The 19162-nt window shown below is 33.1% G+C and overlaps 1 protein-coding gene across 3 annotated transcripts in view; it reads right to left on the bottom strand.

The window, feature by feature from the left end:
* LOC141402856 (acid sphingomyelinase-like phosphodiesterase 3b) overlaps positions 1 to 19162 on the bottom strand; it is a 767718-nt gene that overhangs the window by 642182 nt on the left and 106374 nt on the right. Inside the window, exon 2 of one of the 3 annotated variants that reach the window (XM_073984889.1) lies at positions 11581 to 11620. The exons of the other annotated variants lie outside the window; for them this stretch is intronic. The gene's annotated coding sequence lies outside the window, so the exon portion shown is untranslated. The remainder of the gene's footprint in view (positions 1 to 11580; positions 11621 to 19162) is intronic. 3 annotated transcript variants of the gene reach the window in all.

Here is a 19162-nt window from a genome sequence, read left to right as displayed (position 1 = left end):
AGCATGAGCTAGGCTGGGATTCGAACCTGGGTCCCCGACAACTGAGTGTCAAGATTGCCGACGTCTTAGCGTTCTGATGATCAAAATCTTCTGATATAGAAGAGCAAGCACTAATGACGTAGGAATAAAACTTGCCATAGTATTTGTGAACATCGAAAAATGGGATGACCAAGCAGGACCAATAGAAAAGTTTGGAGTTTTAATTAACTGACATAATTTTGCATATACATTTATCTAATGAATTGCGTATATATACTAGTAACCAAGCTTGGCCTTCGTCTGCCATAAAATCAACGTCCTAATATGCCTGAAGATCGGCCTAACCACCCGTGAAACGTAGCAGATTGGTTGGATGCGTGGGACTACTAATTTTCGAATGTGTCTCTTAGGTCTAAACAGCTCAACTCGAAAGAGAATTAATTAAATATACTTTTATTTGGACCAATATTAAAGAAGTTAGGAGTTTTTACAGAAATCAACTCAAGCAGCGATATCCCTGGAATCGTTAGTAAAAAAAATCTGAAAGTAAACTGAAATGTTTTGCTGATGAGCAAACATCGCCACAGCAAAAACTAGAAATCAAATACCTCATTTTGAAAAAGTATCCGATTTCACTCAGAAATCCCCATATGCGTATACCTTATAGGGTCTCCGACGAAAATTTCGATGTGTTACAAACGGAATGACAAAAAAACGTAATTGATATTTTAGAAGAAATCAATGCTCACGAAATGATCATAATAGTGTCCTAATGTGTTTCAAACTGTACTTGTCGTTTTTGTACACGTGGACATCATATCTTCATACAATAATAACAATGAAACCATTTTTCGCAACTGATTGCCATCGTACTGATGACACATTGTTCATATCAAATTAAATTTAAAATAATAACGGTAGACAGTCTTGTCCAGAGATAACCGTAGAATTTGAAATGACATAGGATTTGCATTATCAAGAAAAGGAATATTTTCACACAAAAAAATTCCTAGTGGCCTGACATGAACAAGTACAATAAATTTTCATTTGCATTAAATTTGCGATATACATATGTGTGTACATTAGGGTGGCCGGTGGAAACTTATTAGTTTGAAGAGAACAGCCTCAAAAATAAATAAATATAAAATATGCTTAAGTGGTTTCTCTTATATAAAAAAGTTTTTTTTTTTAACGTTTTCAAAATTATATTATAGTGGGTTTGGGATTCACACCACACTTCATACGTACGAAAGGATTTAGGCATAAATGCCACGTGCCTGGAATGCTCTAATGTACTTATGTATGTATATCTCAACACATGTACATTCGAAATAACATATACACTTGCATAAAGTTTGCAATGTTCTTTGCCAAGAAAATTTATCTGTATGACACTAGTGTTAGTACTGGTTGCTTGCTGTCATGTAGTTGTGGGTGATATATGTTTAATATATATATACATACATACATGGATTTATACGTATTATTATGTATACTACTGGCAAGTGCTTATACATGTGTACAAGATAAAACTTATGGCATATTTTATTAATATTCTCATTCAAAGGAAAATTTCTGCTATTTCGTTTCCTATTTCTATTTCTGTAATCTAATAATGCAGAAAACATTCGGAACCATTAAAAGACATTATAATGGTTTTATATATTTACTTATATGTACTTTTTTTTTTGCAAAAATCGAATAAATGTCTAATATTTATTAAATAATTTAATTACGACTTATGTGTAATGTAACCTAGCAATTATTTTAATTGTTTATTTCTTGGTCAAAAAATAAGCAAAGAAGGTATAAAGCAAGAATCCTAATATGATTATCGAAAATGTTAATGTTAAATAAGTAAAAAAGCGTTGAGTTCGTCCGGTTTGTCGAACTTTTTATACACTCCACCATAAAACATTCAGAATGTATATGGAATTATTAGAAGGTTGTTCCATCAAAAATGTAGCTAAAGCCTTAAAATACCGAAAATTGGCTACACCGAAACATGGACCTATGTTGAAAATTTTTGGTGGAGAAGTTTCGAAAACACTGGGAACCTCAAATGTCCCTGCTGACAATTTTTGGTGGAGAAGCTTTGTGACCACTGCTAACCTCAAATGCCAAGTAACTGTTAGTTCCGTAGAAATCAGGAGGTATCGTTATATGTAAAATCGAGAGTAGTTTTAACTTTTACTGGTCGGCCCATGCTGACGGTCAGCATAAGCTAGTAACTTGTGGATAGTTGGGTAACTTTTGATGTTTGCATTTAGTATAACATTTACCAGCAGGATGATTGGTACTAAACTCTTCGGAGATGTTTTTTCCTATTTTATATGAGGACCACGTATCAGTTAAAGTCAGCTTACAAAGCCGAATGAGCTATCCCCGCAAGCTCAATTCAGACATGACTTGAACGGAAGAACGGAAGGGGCTTTTGGAGGCTGTTCTATATTCGACAGAAGGATGCAAAGGATCGATGTGCATTTCTTGGCTCTTTTCCAAGATGTGCCATTAATTCGCTGACCATAGGCTTTTGTCGTTCACACAATATCCCTGACATTACCTAATAATCAATAGGGATCAGACTTATGTCTCTTTACCATACAATCTTATAGCCTTTCTTGTGAACGGCACACAGGATGCTCAGGCTCCAATCATCGGATACGCGTTCTTCCTGCCAGATTGTGGTAAATAACTGATGCATACACTTTATCAGCGCGTCAACTCCGGTTTTGAACAGCTCGGCTGCTGCAGTCTTATTATTTTTTAACTGACCTTACCTCATCTTGGCCGTGTGGTATATACTCAATACCATTTATTGGGATCGGATATGTCGTATCTTCGTCGTCTTCGCTAGTATTGGATACCAACAGTTTGGAAAAAATGCTCTATTAATATCCTGAGCACACTATTTGTATCAGTTATCAAACTACCTTACTGGTCTCTACAGGAGGATGTACCAGTACCGAAAAAATCAGTCGGATGTTCCACTCTTTGGTAGAATTTTCGGACTTCATTCTGACTTCTGTACATCTCGACGTTTTTCACACTCCCTCTTTCCATTTCTATATCTTTCGCCTGATTAATTTACTCTGCACCATAATATTGAGGGTATAATAACATTTGTCATGCGGGTGTAACACATCGAAATATTCATCGGAGACGCTATAAGATATATACATATATTATTGATCAGGGTAAATTTCTAAGTCGATATAACCGTGTCCGTTTGTTCGTCTGTTAAAATCAAGATGCAGCTCGCAATTTTTAAGATAGAGCTTTGTAATTTGGTATACAAGTTTCTATTACTCTAAAGATGTTTGGAATTGCAAATGGGCTATATCGGTTCACGTTTTGATATAGCCCCTATAGAACGGTACCACCCAATTTTCGGTATTTCGAGAATTTTATCCTCATTATCACACCGAAATGGCTGAAATTTGGTATTTAGTCTTCGTTAGGTGAATAAAATTTTCTACCTGAAATTTGTCGGTATAGGTTTACGCCTTTATATAGCCCCCATAGAACGGTACCTTCTGATTTTCGGTATTTTTAAGGTTGTGGCCTAAATATCCTATCGAAATGGCTGAAATTTAGAATTTAGTCTTCGTTGGGGGGTATAAAACTTTTGAACTGCAATTTGTCGGTATAGGTTTAGGTCCTCAGATAGCCCCCATAGAACGGTACCTTCTGATTTTAGGTATTTGGAAGGTTTGGAAGGCTGAAATTTAGTATTTAGTCTTTGTAATAGCGGTAAAAATGTCCACATGAAATTTCAGGAATTGCTTCATGTCTTCATGCCCCCATAGAACAGTACCTCCCCATTTTCGGTATTTTGAAGGTTGTGTCCTCAATATTCCTCGGAAATGGCTGAAACTTGGTATTTAGTCTTCGTGTTGGGGATTAAATTTCCAACTTGAAATGTGTTGGTATAGGAGGTAAAAAAGTTTCCGACTGAATTCATCGGCATAGGTCCACGTTTCGATACAGCCCCCATAGAACGGTACCTTACTATTTTCGTAATTCTGAAGGTTGTGACGTTAATATCCGATCGAAAGACCGAAATTTGTTATTTAGTCCATGGGGTTATATATTCCAGAAAAAAATTATCAGTATGGTTCCGCGGATTCCTATATCCCCCATAGAAGCGCACACTATCTTACTGAAATATTGGGAATTTTGTAATTAGTCTTCTTTGAGTCTAAAAACTTTCCGCCATAAATTTGTAGGAATATATCGACGTTTTGATATAGCCCCCATAGAACGGTAACTCCAGAATTTCGGTATTCTGAAGGTTAGCCACATTGTTTTATCGAAATTGCTGAAATTTGGTATTTAGTCTTCTTCATAATCGAAAGGAAACTAATTGTTCCATTTAACTTCAATACAACTCGTGATGGAGGGTATAACATGTTCGGCGTGGCCGAACTTAACGCCGTTTTTACTTGTTTTTTTGTTTTTAATTTTCGAAGTAAAAATTCATTTTTCTTCTTAAAATGCGTTTACTGTAAAATGAGTAAATCAGCAAATTCTTCAATGAAGATTTGAAATGAAAACTTTTAAAAAGTCATACGAAACATATTTTTCGTTTCCAATGTTCACAGAACAAGAATCCAGCACCAGGACCAACAATTGAATTTGACAGCACTGTGAGACGTTTCTAAGACGATCCTATTTACCCATGGCATGTCACCTTAGCTTCATTCTGTAACAAGAATGATGCTGCTACAACAACAACATAAACCTAACCAACAATAAAAACAGCAAATGTAATTGTTGGAAAGTCTGAACATAACTGTCTAAACTAGTTCATATTGTAGAACAGACGACAGCAAAGGAAAACTTTTATTTCGGTTTTGTAGGTTACATGATGTACAGAGGCACGTATATAAATGTGTATTTATTGATGTAAATGAATGTGAATTCTATGATTTATTAAAAAAAAAAAAAACTAAACTAGAAACACTAAACTAGCACAGAGGTTTGTGAAATCTAAATGAAAAACTTTAAATTTCCATTAGTATCATTGTGATCAAAACAAATCCAGTTACTGAAAAAATGTTCCCACCTCCAACACTGTCACATGTCGTCGTTATTAAAAAAATCATCATCGTCATGGTTATAATGATGTTGCATGTTTTCGTGGTAACCACTACCAAATGTACCTACGTACGTTCGCAATACTTGCAGTAACCAATTTAACCCTATGGCGAGAGGATATATTTTCTAATTATGTATATGATACAGAAAATCTCTAGCTTGGCACACATTTCTTTTTTGTTCTTTTGGGCATACATTTCAATTCTATTTTTTCAAGTAGAAAAAATGCTCTCAAAATAAAACTTGCCTTGACATTCATCCTAGGGTTAAAGTTGGACTGTATCCACAAACTTACATGGACTTTTTCCCACTGTCACTGCTTTCACCATGTCACCCAGTCATTATGCCTTCCACATTTTCACCACGCTTGCAAAATGATGATGTTGACATTTAATATCAAAATAATGCGTCGCTGGCAACCGTAGTAATGTTTTAAATCTGGGTAAGTGGTTATTTTAAAACACTTATATTTACATTCTTGCTACGTCACAGAGCCACAAGTATAACGCAGAAAAAAATCATAAAAAGGTTTGTTTTATGTAACGTCTCATGTTATCCGTAACGTAGTACTCGTACATATATAAATACATACATATATAAAAGTGTTGTACTAGATTAATGTTTTTTTCTTATCTGGCATTGTGGAAATTATAGGATATACATTGTTAAACATTGGTTTTGAGGTTACAGCAATATGCACAAGTGTAACCTTAATCATGTTATTGGAATTTTAAAGGTTGATAAGGACGTAGTTTCTTTTTGGGTTCAAAAAGGGAACATGGAATGTGACTTAAAGGACAGCTCTGAAAATGAAAATTAAGGAAAAGGCATAAATATAGTTATAAAGTCGAAATCGCTCATAACGATGGTCAATGGACCGACAAATTTAGATAGCTATAAGCAATAGTCGTTATAAAGAGAATTAAAACATGATGTATTACATAATATAAATTACATATTCACGGTGAGCCTTTGCTAACTTTAGATGAAAAGTGTTTACACCTGGGAAGTTTTTTCTGGGTCCAGAACCCAGAAACTACAAAGTTCATAGATAAGAAATGGTGATGATTTTTAAAATCGTGGTCAAAGTTCGTATTTTAGGGTTGTTTTCCATTTCAGGAGTTTGCATGAAAACGGCAAGTCCTATCAAAATGGGTCTAGAAAAAATGTTATGTCTGTAAAAATTCTGTACTAAATTCACTTTATGAGGTCATTTTGAGATATGGAAATTTTAATTGAGACAATTTACTAATTGTAGCCATGACATTGTTTTAAAAGCAGGCGATAAGGTCATGGCTGTTTAGACTTAGAATTTTATGCTGATCAAGAATATATATTTGTGTGGAAGGAAAAAAAAATTAATGGGCCCTTCGCGTTTCTGATTTCTGGGGTTGAACTGAGCAAAAAAGTCCACTGGACCATATGTCTACCGCGAAAATCGAGCCTCCCGATTTTAACTTTAAGTTTTTTATTGGCGTTTTTTGGATATTTTGGCATATAACAGCCAAACTATTAAGATTTGCGACCCAGCACAAATGCCAAAATTGCAGCCAACACAATAATTAAGAACTCTCTAGTACATCGCGAAATTATTGGAATGCTCCTTCAGGCAGTTTTGGCGTTGATAAGTGCACATTTGTCGGCAAATATCGATAAATGGCATTGTGCTACAAAAGTTGACCAGAAACATATTCAAGCGTTCTGATGCAAAATTATATCGTGTTGGGATCCATGGACAACGACAATGCCTGTAGTTTGTTTGGGTCACTTTGTTTTATTTTTTTATAACGGTAAAAGTAGTGAAAATCTGGGTTTCTTATATTTTCAAATTTAAACGGACATATCTTCTTTATTCACAACGGATTTCTATTGATCCTTCTTCCTTTTAAAGGGGCGAATAATATATTTCGAACTAGTTATTATTTTTTAAATCGGTTAACAAAGAGCAAAAAAACTATAACCGAATTTCTCACAATTTTCAAAATAAATATTGAAATATTGAATATTGAAAAATTCAGTTATAGTTTTTTGTGGGGTTTTTCAGACTTAAAATTTCGGTTTTGTTTTGAATTTTTTTAATTGTCCGGACACGTAACAAGATATTATTCAAAACTGATAATAGGATTATAGATTTCGTGATTTTCATCTTTTAATGTATATCTCATGAGAGTGCTACATACAGCATCCTAGTAATAGGAGAATCTATTTGAAATGGGTGTTTTTTTTTTTTTTTTGATGGCTGCTACTGAAACCGGTTGCGCATCGAAATCGTACGCACATTGCGCGACTTTTACCCACATTAAGGTGTTTGCATTGTTGATGCAACTGGCGGCACTCTTTGACCGCTGAGTGAAACATCGAAATATGCATAAATATTGAAACAGATTGATTCGCTGTATTCAAAAATGGATGCGCATCAACTGTTTTTAACTAATTCACGAATAATAGGCTTTTTAATTTTAAAATTTTTTGAATGATTGTAAATTCAATATTACTCTTAATTTCCTATCCTTATAAGTTATCACAGTAAGTAACTAAGTTTTCACGATGGTAAACCATATTTCTTGATTAAGGTTTAATTGTACACATTAATTATTGAATGGGATTTTAGCCAAATAGTTGGAGAACTCCCAAATATTTTTTCTAATTTTTCGAAACAACCCAAAAAATATATTTGTAACAGTATTTTCCAACAATATGTTTTTCTCTTTTGTTGTTGCAATTTATGTAGCCAATGTCGATAAATTTGGTTTTATATTTTACTATGCATTGTCTAGATTCCGCATATATTTTAAATATATTTTTTAAATGGGTGTTTTAGTTTATTCGACCTTTTTATTGTTAATAAAAGAAGTGTGTTTTCGAGCTTGAGGCCTTTGTTGTTGTATTTATTCAATTTCCAATATTTCGAAATTCTGTGAATTTCATCCTCAGGGAAATGTTGTGTAAATACTAAAAAATAATAAAAACTTAAAAAACTACTGTAGCGTTCCTACTCCGTCAAGAGTGCAATAATGAAACTTGACGGAGTAGGAACGCTACAGTAGTTTTTTAAGTTTTTATTATTTTTTAGTATTTACACAACATTTCCCTGAGGATGAAATTCACAGAATTTCGAAATATTGGAAATTAAATAAATACAACAACAAAGGGCTCAAGCTCGAAAACACACTTCTTTTATATTTTTTAAAGGTTTGTACGGACTCTGTGGTCGTATAATTTGGATTTACTTTAAGATTTTTTTTATTTGTAGATTTTTCGCGAAAATAATAATATGAAATATGGAATCACGTAAACGATTTATGTATAAATTTTCTCATAATAACAAATAAAATATTAATAATAACCGCTATAACTTTTGTGCGCATTGTCCAATTTGTGAACGCGAACAGATTTGAAACCAGAATTTTTTCCTTACTAGGCGTTACAAAGTTACAAACCATTTTCCCCAAAACATTCATACTTTTCTCTATACATATTTAAAAATTTATAAATGTAGTAGTGAAAAAGGGTTGTTATTTTGCTATTGTCTTGACAATAGTGGCATTTGTAAACGCAGGGTTAGCCTTTATACCACAAATTGCAAACAATTTTTTTTAAATTTTTTTCAAATGGAATTGCAGAGAAATTTTGGGTTTTACCATATACACGGCTGCCAGATTTGACGATCATTTTGACGATTTTTTGTGTCAAGAATTGATAAATGGCGATTTTTTGTTATTTTAGTAATACATTCATAAGTAATTTTGTAAAACATGAATGATCAAATATTTGTAGTTGATTTTGATTACACTGTGCAAAATTTTTAAGGTGATCTTGTACAAACAATTCGAACTGAGGATTTTTTGAAAGTACAGACCCAAACGACAAGAAACCCTAGATAGGTTTTGTTGTGTCAGATCCAGCTCGGATTTTATGGCCCCATCTAAACATGGTTAAATATTGAGTTTTTAAAGAAATTCGGGGCTATATCTCTGAAACCAATGCGAATCTTCTTCTGACCTCTGAAGCAAATTTTGTAGGTAAGGACAAGAATAAAATATTTTGAGAAATAATGAACTCGAAAAACTACATTTATTGCCTCAAATTTCAAAATATATGCAAAAATGTCACATTTATTATACATTTCGCACCGTATCTCCAAAACCGTTATTTTTTCTAAATGTTTTCTTTTGGAAAAATATTCCCTGGCATGTAGTTCACAACTCTTCAGAACATGTCATTGTTGTAAAATTTTTCAACGACGATTTAAAAAAAAATTTCAATAATGTAGTGAAATCCGAAATGCGAGGATAAACTGTTGGTGTGAACTGTGTTTGAAATACGTGTTGTAAAAGATATGATGCAAAATACCGCTGAAACAACATGAAGGAAGCATTTTAGAGTTTTAGAATGTTCTATGAATTGTTGAGAACTTTATTTGGAATATTTTTGCAAAAGGTTACTTGGGTCAACTCCCAATAGTTTAGCCGATACTGCAATTATGTAAAATTTTCTATATTTTATAGATTTTGATGCCCTAGATGGAGTTTTTCTTATGTGTTTTTTTTTTTTTTTTTTTTTTGAAAGATAAGTTCTACGAGTTTAGGGCTACAATATTGCTAAAGACAACAAGGCCAAATTCCTATTCGTTTCTGAGATTAAGCCCTGATAAATGCAAAAAAGTGTAGATTTAGCCCGGTTTAGATGAGGCCATAATATACGAACTGGACCTGACAGGACAAAACCCTACTAGGCTTTTTATAGTCTAAATATGTACTTTCAAAAAATGCATACTAGAAGTTGTTTGCATTTTCAGTGTTGCATAGTGTTATAAACCCACTTGTCGCCTAAACGCCACAAAAATTCAGTTGAAAACTCCGGTATTTCTCATTTGTTGTGGGGTTTTTTGCATATTTTCATTGTATTGTCTGTTATCTGTGTTTCCACGCTTAATTTAAATTGGCCTATACATTTCCACGCATTTGACCTGAAATGCAAGCAATTCAAAAAATCTACATATTTGTAATTTTCGTCATTTGATGAAAATTTAATAATTTAATAAAAATAAAATATGCCTTATAAATTTAATCATAAATGTTGCATGCATATAAATTCAGGGATTTTTTTAGGAAGATAGTTTTCTCAATGAAAATCCAGTTGTTTGTAAGAAGTGTCATGTGAGAATACACCTACGTTACCCTTTATATCTTTGCACAGAAAAACGTTATTTTTTTAATGCTTAGAAAGTCTCAAAAATATCATTATCTTAAAAAAATTTTCTCGGTAGTAATAATAATAATCAAATTTATTAATTATTAATCAAATAAATTTAAGTGTATATGCAAAGCAATTGTAAAAAAACAAACAAAACTGAAATCAAGGCATATGGAATAGGTAGTGTCATCGACATATTTGGAATATGTCGAGTCAAAATTTGCTTTTTTGGTCTGCTCTAGAACTGCAAGAATCTCATTTTTACTATTTTTTTCGATGTCATAAAGGAAAAATGAAATATATTATGTTACAACATTAATAATTTTACCACAACGGTTTTGACATTTCATATTCCACTTTTTGGCAAATTTATAAAGGAAAAAATTTCTGGTGCAGAGCAATTAACTGTGTGAACTTTTGTATTGAGTTCTGTCCACAAATTTTAAAATTTAAATAGATTTGGTTTTTAAAGCAATTTTATTCAATTTTCACATTTTGGAAAGAAGGAGCAAAATCATAAATTAGATTAAGAATTTTGTGAACTAAGGTTTTTGGATTTTGAGAAGATGTTCGAAAATAATTTAAACTTAAAACAAAAAATTTTTTGAACATGACACATATGAATAACATATGAATAACTTTCTCTTTTTTAATTTACTGATTTGAAGTTTAATAACATGTTAAATAACTTGAATATCCATTTCATGTGCCTCTCAATAAAAAATATATCTAAGTGTGCGTATTTTAATTGTTGACGATTTTTGACGATTTTTCATAAAAATAATCTGGCAGCCCTGACCATATACTTCATAGGGTATCTAACGAATATTTCGATGTGTTACAAACGAAATGACAAATTTAATTATACCCTTCGGATTATGGTTAATGGTATAAAATATTGAAAAATGCGGTCTTTCTCATCTCAAACATTGTATTAATTTGAATTGGGCAAATTTCTCCCCTAACATAGTATTTGAAACCTGTCATAAGAAATTAAATGGAGCCACATTATCCTTGTTCTCTAAGATGATTTGAAAATAAAATGGTTTGAACGTGCTATGTTTTTGTAAAATATTTGATTAATATTTCTTTTTATCCAACTAAAATTTCGACTATAGCGAGAGTATGTTAGTAATTGGGACGAATTTAGTTTCGATACGTCTTAATACGCATTTCATTGTCAACAGTTTACAACTTGTGGTTAAATTGACACCTTTTTGTAACATGTTGTTGCAGGTTAACTGTCAATAAAAAGTCATATTCCCACATTCCATAATGTAGATAAATAAAAAGTCAATTACATACCAACATTTAATACACCTGTGTAATACAATCGCTGACATACCTGAAATGAAAAAGGAGAAAATTTGTTGAACTAACGGTTTTGTTAAATAAAAAATAAATATAAATAAAACATTTTATTCAAAGTATACATTAAAAGCAATGGTGAAGGTTTTTTATGGTTTCTTTTATATTTTACTAAGTAGTCTCGAAAATTAGGTCACTCACGTTAAAAAGAAATGTATCTTAGATATCAAACACCAAAGTAATTAAACAGCAAATTCTACCAAATACTCTAAGACATACTTTTTTATTGGATTAACGTCTTTGACAAAGCCCAAAGGTCTTTCTTCTGCTCAAGAATTAATGTATCGTACATTTGGTATTACTGTTCGATGGAGTTAACCCACATAAAATGGTTTTGTTTATACATGTATGTATGTATATCCGTATGTGTGTAACAGAGAATCACATTAATTTTTATTTTATTGTTGTAGTAATGAAATAACTATTTGTACATTGCTCTATTTAAATCTGCACCACAATCAAAGTTTATTTAAATTAATAACAATAACACTATACCATACATATATTCATACGTACATACATTAATTTAATTTTGTATTGCTGTTGACATTATTTTTGCCAGTTTTAATTATTTGCAAATAATTATGTTTATTGTTTGCTTCAGTTGACAACTGGCTACCTTCATTCATTAGTAGAATGAAATATTTAATTATTCCCATATAACTAAAAACATACATACATATGTATGTGTATGTTCGCATTCATATTTAAAATTAACTGCAGAAAGCATCGTTGAAATGGGTAATGAAATAAAAAATAGTTAATTATGTGTTATATACACTCAATCAACAAATGAAATTCTTCTCGGCATCAATAAACTGCACACTTCCAGGGTATGCTGCTAATGGGGTCTATTTTTCACAAAATGTTTAAAGCTATGTTATTTCAACCTACTTGAAACTTAACTGTTAACATTAACTGCTAAAAATATGAATTATAACAATTATAAAAACTTTCTTTGAACAGGATGAAGTTTGAGGCGATTCTCTATCCTCATTATGTTTATTTAGAAATTTTTCTATTACGATTTTGCAAATTTTAAATAAAATAATGGATCTTCGAATTCCTCAGCGCGGAACCATTGATTACTGACTGAACCAATAATATTTTTTTTCGAACGTTGCCACGCCTCTCTTTCCCACCCCTGCCGACCGAGGGGGCGACCTCCCTTTTCGTATGGATCGCGTACACACCATGATCCGCACCATGATGGGATATAGAAAGGAAATTCGAAAACCAGCTACAGAATCTACTTCATCAGCCAGTTTTAAAAATCATACAACTACTAATTATTTAAAAATAAGATTATATTAGATTTTATAACTTCCAAACTCGTGCAAAAGTCTACATTATAGTACATGGAATTAAAATCAATACATATTTTGCTAAGGGGTTCACCCATAGAATAATTGGTACGGTGAAAATCTTTATATATAAAACTCAATTGTCGTTTGTTGGTAATTGAATCAGTTGAAAACGGCTGGAGCGATTTGGATAATTTTTTGTGGAAATGTTAGTCATAGTCCAGTTTAGGTTTTTATGCAAAGAAAAATTGGCCACGCCCACTTTTCCGCCCACTTTTATAAATATGTTATATCTACGAAACTACTCAACAGATTTTCCTGAAATTTTCAGGGAACGTAGAGTGGTGGCCCCCTGATGAAATAGGCTACACATTTGGTTGAATTTCGGATCGGGCGGGGAACCTCCCCTATGCCCTATTTTTGTAAAAATGCAATATTTGCAACAATTACAAATGTATCGCTTTGAAAATTAATTTCCGAGTCAATGGCGATTGTGTCTCCGACCTTACGTGCTTATTTGGGGCATTAAGACTGGACAACGCCCACTTTTTTAAATATGTTATATCTACGAAACTACTGAATCGATTTTCCTGAAACTTTCAGCGAATGTACAGGGTTGGTCTCCGATAAAAATAGACTATAAATTTTTTGACTTTCGGATCGGGCGGGTACTTCCCCTATGCCCTATTTTTGTAAAAATGCAATATTTGGAACAAATACGAATGTATCGGTTTCGGAATTTATTTACGAGTCAATGGCGATTGTGTCTCCAACCTTACGTACTTATTTTGGGACTTAAGCGACCACGCTCACTTTCTAATTAGGTTATATCTACAAAACTACTGAAGGGATTTTCAAGGAAATCGCGATTTGTCTAAACTTTTAAATCTTTAAAAATAAAAATCAAATGTCGTTCGTTGGTCATGACATCAGTTGAGAACGGCTGGACCGATTTCGATATTTTTTTTATGCAAAGAAAATGTACGCCCACTTTTTTCAATTTTCAATTTTTATCTTTTCTACAAAAACTACTGAACCGATTTTCCTGAAAATGTCAGGGAACGTACGGGCATATTTTCTTGAATTTTGAAGGGGGCATATTTGAAAAAAAATGCCTTACATCTTTATATATAAAACTAAATTGTCGTTTGTTGGTAATTGAATCAGTTGAAAACGGCTAGAGCGATTTGGATAATTTTTTGTGGAAATGTTAGTCATAGTCCAGTTTAAGTTTTTATGCAAAGAAAAATTGGCCACGCCCACTTTTATAAATATGTTATATCTACGGAACTACTCAATAGATGTTCCTAAAATTTGCTGGGAACGTAGAGTGATGGCCCCCGGTAGAAATAGGCTACATATTTGTTTGAATTTCGGATCGGGCGGCGTACCTCCCCTATGCCCTATTTTTGTAAAAATGCAATATTTGCAACAATTACAAATGTATCGCCTTGAAAATTAATTTCCGAGTCAATGGCGATTGTGTCTCCGACCTTACGTGCTTATTTGGGGCATTAAGACTGGGCAACGCCCACTTTTTTAAATATGTTATATCTACGAAACTACTAAATCGCTTTTCCTGAAACTTTCAGCGAATGTACAGGGTTGGTCCTCGATAAAAATAGGCTACATATATTTTGACTTTCGGATCGGGCGGTTACCTCCCCTATACCCTATTTTTGTAAAAATGCAATATTTGCAACAAATACGAATGTATCGGTTTGGGAATTTATTTGCGAGTCGATGGCGATTGTGTCTCCAACCTTACGTACTTATTTTGTGACTTAAGATCCGACCACGCTCACTTTCTAATTAGGTTATATCTAAAGGGGATTTTCATGAAAATCGCGATTTGTCTAAACTTTTAAATCTTTATAAATAAAAATCAAATATCGTTCGTTGGTAATGGCATCAGTTGAGAACGGCTGGAACGATTTTCGACGTGGGTTTTTATGCAAAGAAACTTTGACCATGCCCACTTTTACTCCCACTTTTTTCAATTTTCTATTTTTATCATTTCTGCAAAAACTACTGAACCGATTTTCCTGAAATTGCCAAGCAATGTACAGAGATGGTCCCCGCTTAAAATAGGCTACAAATTCAGTTGAATTTCGGACAGGGCGGGGAACTTCCCCTATACCCTACTTTTTTAAAAATGTTATATTTACAATAATTACGAATGTATCCATTTGGAAGTTAATTTGCGATACAATTGTGGTTGAGTCTCCGACCTTACCTACTTTTTTATGGACCACAGACTTGACCATATCCACTTTTTTAAAAAATATGTTACATCTACAAAACTACTAAACCGATATTCGTGAAAATGTCAGGAAATGTACAGGCATATTTTCTTGAACTTTGAAGAGGGCATATTTAAAAAAAACGCCTTACCTTTATGAATAAAAATCAAATTCCGTCATAACCCAACTTAGGGTTTTTGGAAAGAAAAGTTTACCACGCCCCCGAAAACAGGTTACATATTTTATTGAATTCCAGAGGGGGCGGGGTACCTCCCCTATGCGATATTTTTTAAAAAAACGTTATATTTGCAAAAATTATGTATGTATCGGAATAAAAATTTACGGATTAATCTACAATCTAGGTACTTCTTTGGGGCCTATAGGCCCGACCAAGCCTGTTTTTTTTAGTATGTCATAACTCCAATACTACTGAAGGGATTTCCATAAAATTTGCAGCAAAAGCTCAATGTTTGCCGTTGTTATTTGGGGTACCTTCCCCATGCCTTTCAGTTAAACGCTATATGTATAAGCCAAACTTATAATTATATCGGTTTCAGCATACATTTTGGTAGGCAATGAAGTTGTGTGCACCCTAGGACCGGACCAGACCCACTTTTTTAATATGTTATATCTTGAAAACTGATGACCACGCCCACTCTTTTCAAAACATTATTTTTCCAATACTACTGAACCTAATTTTCAGAAAATATTCTTCCTGTCCCGTAGTCCAAAATGCTATATATTTGTAGACGAATTTCGGGGCCTATTATTTTATAATCGGTGTATTTGTTAAACTTATGAGTGCATCAGGTTGCAAATTAGTTTTCGAGACAACGGTGGTTGTCCCCCGATTAAGAAAAACTATATATTTACAAATGTACTTAAATGGTGAGGTTCAACGGTCCATCAGCCATGAAAAGCTAAAACATATAGGTCTAAATAAGCGGGGAAATTCGATTTAATCATTTTTTTAACTTTTATTATTAGATCGCTTCAGGATAAAGACAGTGTAAATAATAAATCCTAAAAGGCACAAATTGGCGAAAAATCCGACAAAGTCCGTAAGAGAAAAGAAAGGTTACAGACAAAAACTGTTGATAAATTTAAAATCCTTCTCGGTTTGACAATGGACCGAAGAAGTGAGGTAGAAAATACCTACTTTTGAATTAAAACTCATTACGACGGGCCAGCAACGCGGACCGGGGTCTGCTAGTCTATATATAAGAATTGATAATATCTAGTAGATCTAAAAGGAACATTTATTCTAATAGACGATATTAAGAAATCACACGGCACACTACCATTCAATATTTTTAACACAAACATAGTATTTAACTTAATGCGTCTACTTTTTAATGTAGGTAGTCGAATTAATTTTAACCTGCTAGAGTATGAAGGCAGTTCAAAATTACTACTCCAATGTAATCCCCTCAATGCAAAAAGTAGAAATTGTTTTTGCACTGATTCGATTCTATCAGAGTAAGAAGCATATTGCGGATCCCATATGACAGACCCGTATTCTAATATAGGTCTGACAAGGGAAGTGAATAATTGCTTTGTTATATATGGATCAGAAAACTCTTTGGCCCATCTTTTTATAAATCCTAAGACACCATAGGCTTTATTTACCATAGAAATTACATGATTATTAAAATTTAATTTTTGATCCATTAAAATGCCAAGATCAACAAACGATTCTACAGAAGATAAAACAAAATCATTAATAATGAATTGCTTTATTAAAGAAGATGATCTGGAAAAACACATATGTTTACATTTATTCAAATTTAAATCCATACAATTTACCTTACACCACTGAAAAAGGTTATTTAAATCATTTTGAAGTAAATCAGCTTGCTTCACAGAATTATGGGTAATGAACAACTTAACATCATCGGCATACATTAGCAATTTTGAGTGCATTATTGAACTTGGTAAATCGTTTATGAACAAAAGAAAGAGAACCGGCCCAAGGTGACTTCCCTGAGGAACACCCGACGGAACTATAATCGATGTTGATCGACATCCGTCAAACAGAACTACTTGCGATCTATTGTGCAAGTAAGATGCTATCCACTTGACTAAGTTTTCATTGAATCCTATACAATCTAATTTATATAGCAAAAGCTTGTGGTTGACTCTGTCAAAAGCTTTGCTAAAATCTGTATAGATTGTATCAGTTTGGTAACGTCGAACAAATCCTTTTATTACAATAGATGTAAATTGAATAAGATTTGTTATTGTTGAGAGACCACTACGAAAACCATGCTGATAAGGACATAGCATGGGTTGAATTTTATTGGAAACTAGCAGACCCCGGTCCGCGTTGCTGGCCCGTCGTAATGAGTTTTACTGACAGATTTTTATCGACTTTATGCTTGGCAATTCAAAAATAGGTATTTTCCACCTCACTTCTTCGGTCCATTGTAAAACCGAGAAGGATTTTAAATTTATCAACAGATTTTGTCTGTAAACTTTCTTTTCTCTTGCGGACTTTGACGGATTTTTTTTTCGCCAATTTGTGAATTTTAGGATTTATTATCGTCCATGTCCCTGTCTTTATCCTTAAGCGATCTAATTATAAAAGTTTAAAAAAATGGTTAAATCGAATTCTCCCGCTTATTGAGACTTATATATTTTAGCTTCTCATGGCTGATGGACCGTTGAACCTCACCATTTAAGTACATTTGTAAATATATAGTTTTTCTTGATCGGGGGCGCAACCGCCGTTGTCTCGAAAACTAATTTGCAACCTGATGCACTCATAAGTTTAGCAAATATAGCGATTATAAAATAATAGGCCCGAAATTCGTCTACAAATATGTAGCATTTTGGAAAACGGGACATTCCTAAACATTTTCTGAAAATTAGGTTCAGTAGTTTTGGAAAAATAATGTTTTGGAAAGAGCGGGCGTGGTTATCAGTTTTTAAGATATAACATATTAAAAAAGTAGGCCTGGACCGGTATTTTGGCTCCAAATATATACCTAGGGTGCACACAACTTCGTTGCCTAACAAAATGTATGCTGAAACCGATATAGTCATAAGTTTGGCTTATACATATAGCGTTTAACAGAAAGGCATGGGAAAGGTACCCCACATCTTCCGAAATTCATAAAATATACATAACAACGGCAAACATTGAGCTTTTGCTGCAAATTTTATGGAAATCCCTTTAGTAGTATTGTAGTTATGACATATTAAAATAAAAACAGGCGTGGTCGGGCCTATAGGTCCTAAAGAATTACGTAGATTGTAGATTAATCCGTAAATTTTTAATCCGATACATGCATAATTTTTGCAAATATAACGTTTTTTTAAAAATATCGCATAGGAGAGGTACTCCGCCCCTCTGGAATTCAATAAAATATATAACCTGTTTTCGAGGGCGTGGTAAACTTTTCTTTCCAAAAAACCTAAGTTGGGTTATGACGGCATTTGATTCTTATTCATAAAGGTAAGGTTTTTTTTAAATATGCCCCCTTCAAAATTCAAGAAAATATGCCCGTACATTCCCTGACATTTAAAGGAAAATCGGTTCAGTAGTTTTGTAGATGTAACATATTTTAAAAAGTGGGTGTGGTCGAGACTTTGGATCCTAAAAAGTGGGTAAGGTCGGAGACACAACCACAATTGTCTTGAAAATTAACCTCAAAATAGATACATTCGTAATTATTGTAAATATAACATTTTTAAAAAAGTAGGGTATAGGGGAAGTACTTCGCCCCTTCCGAAATTCAACTGAATTTGTAGCCTATTTCAAGCGGGGGCCATCCCTGTACATTCTCTGGCAATTTCAGGAAAATCGGTTCAGTAGTTTTTGTAGAAATGATAAAAATTGAAAATTGAAAAAATGGGCGTAAAAGTGGGCATGGTCAAATTTTCTTTGCATAAAAACCCAAGTCGGGTTATGGCGCACATTTTACAGAAAAAATGATCGAAATCGGGTTGCCGTTCTCAACTAATGCCATT

Source organism: Musca autumnalis, unplaced genomic scaffold (genome assembly GCF_047663935.1).
Source record: "Musca autumnalis isolate F117 unplaced genomic scaffold, ASM4766393v1 scaffold_4, whole genome shotgun sequence".
Lineage (NCBI taxonomy): Eukaryota > Metazoa > Arthropoda > Insecta > Diptera > Muscidae > Musca > Musca autumnalis.
Note: the sequence above shows the minus strand (reverse complement) of the source record. Positions and strands in the feature narration are given on the sequence as shown.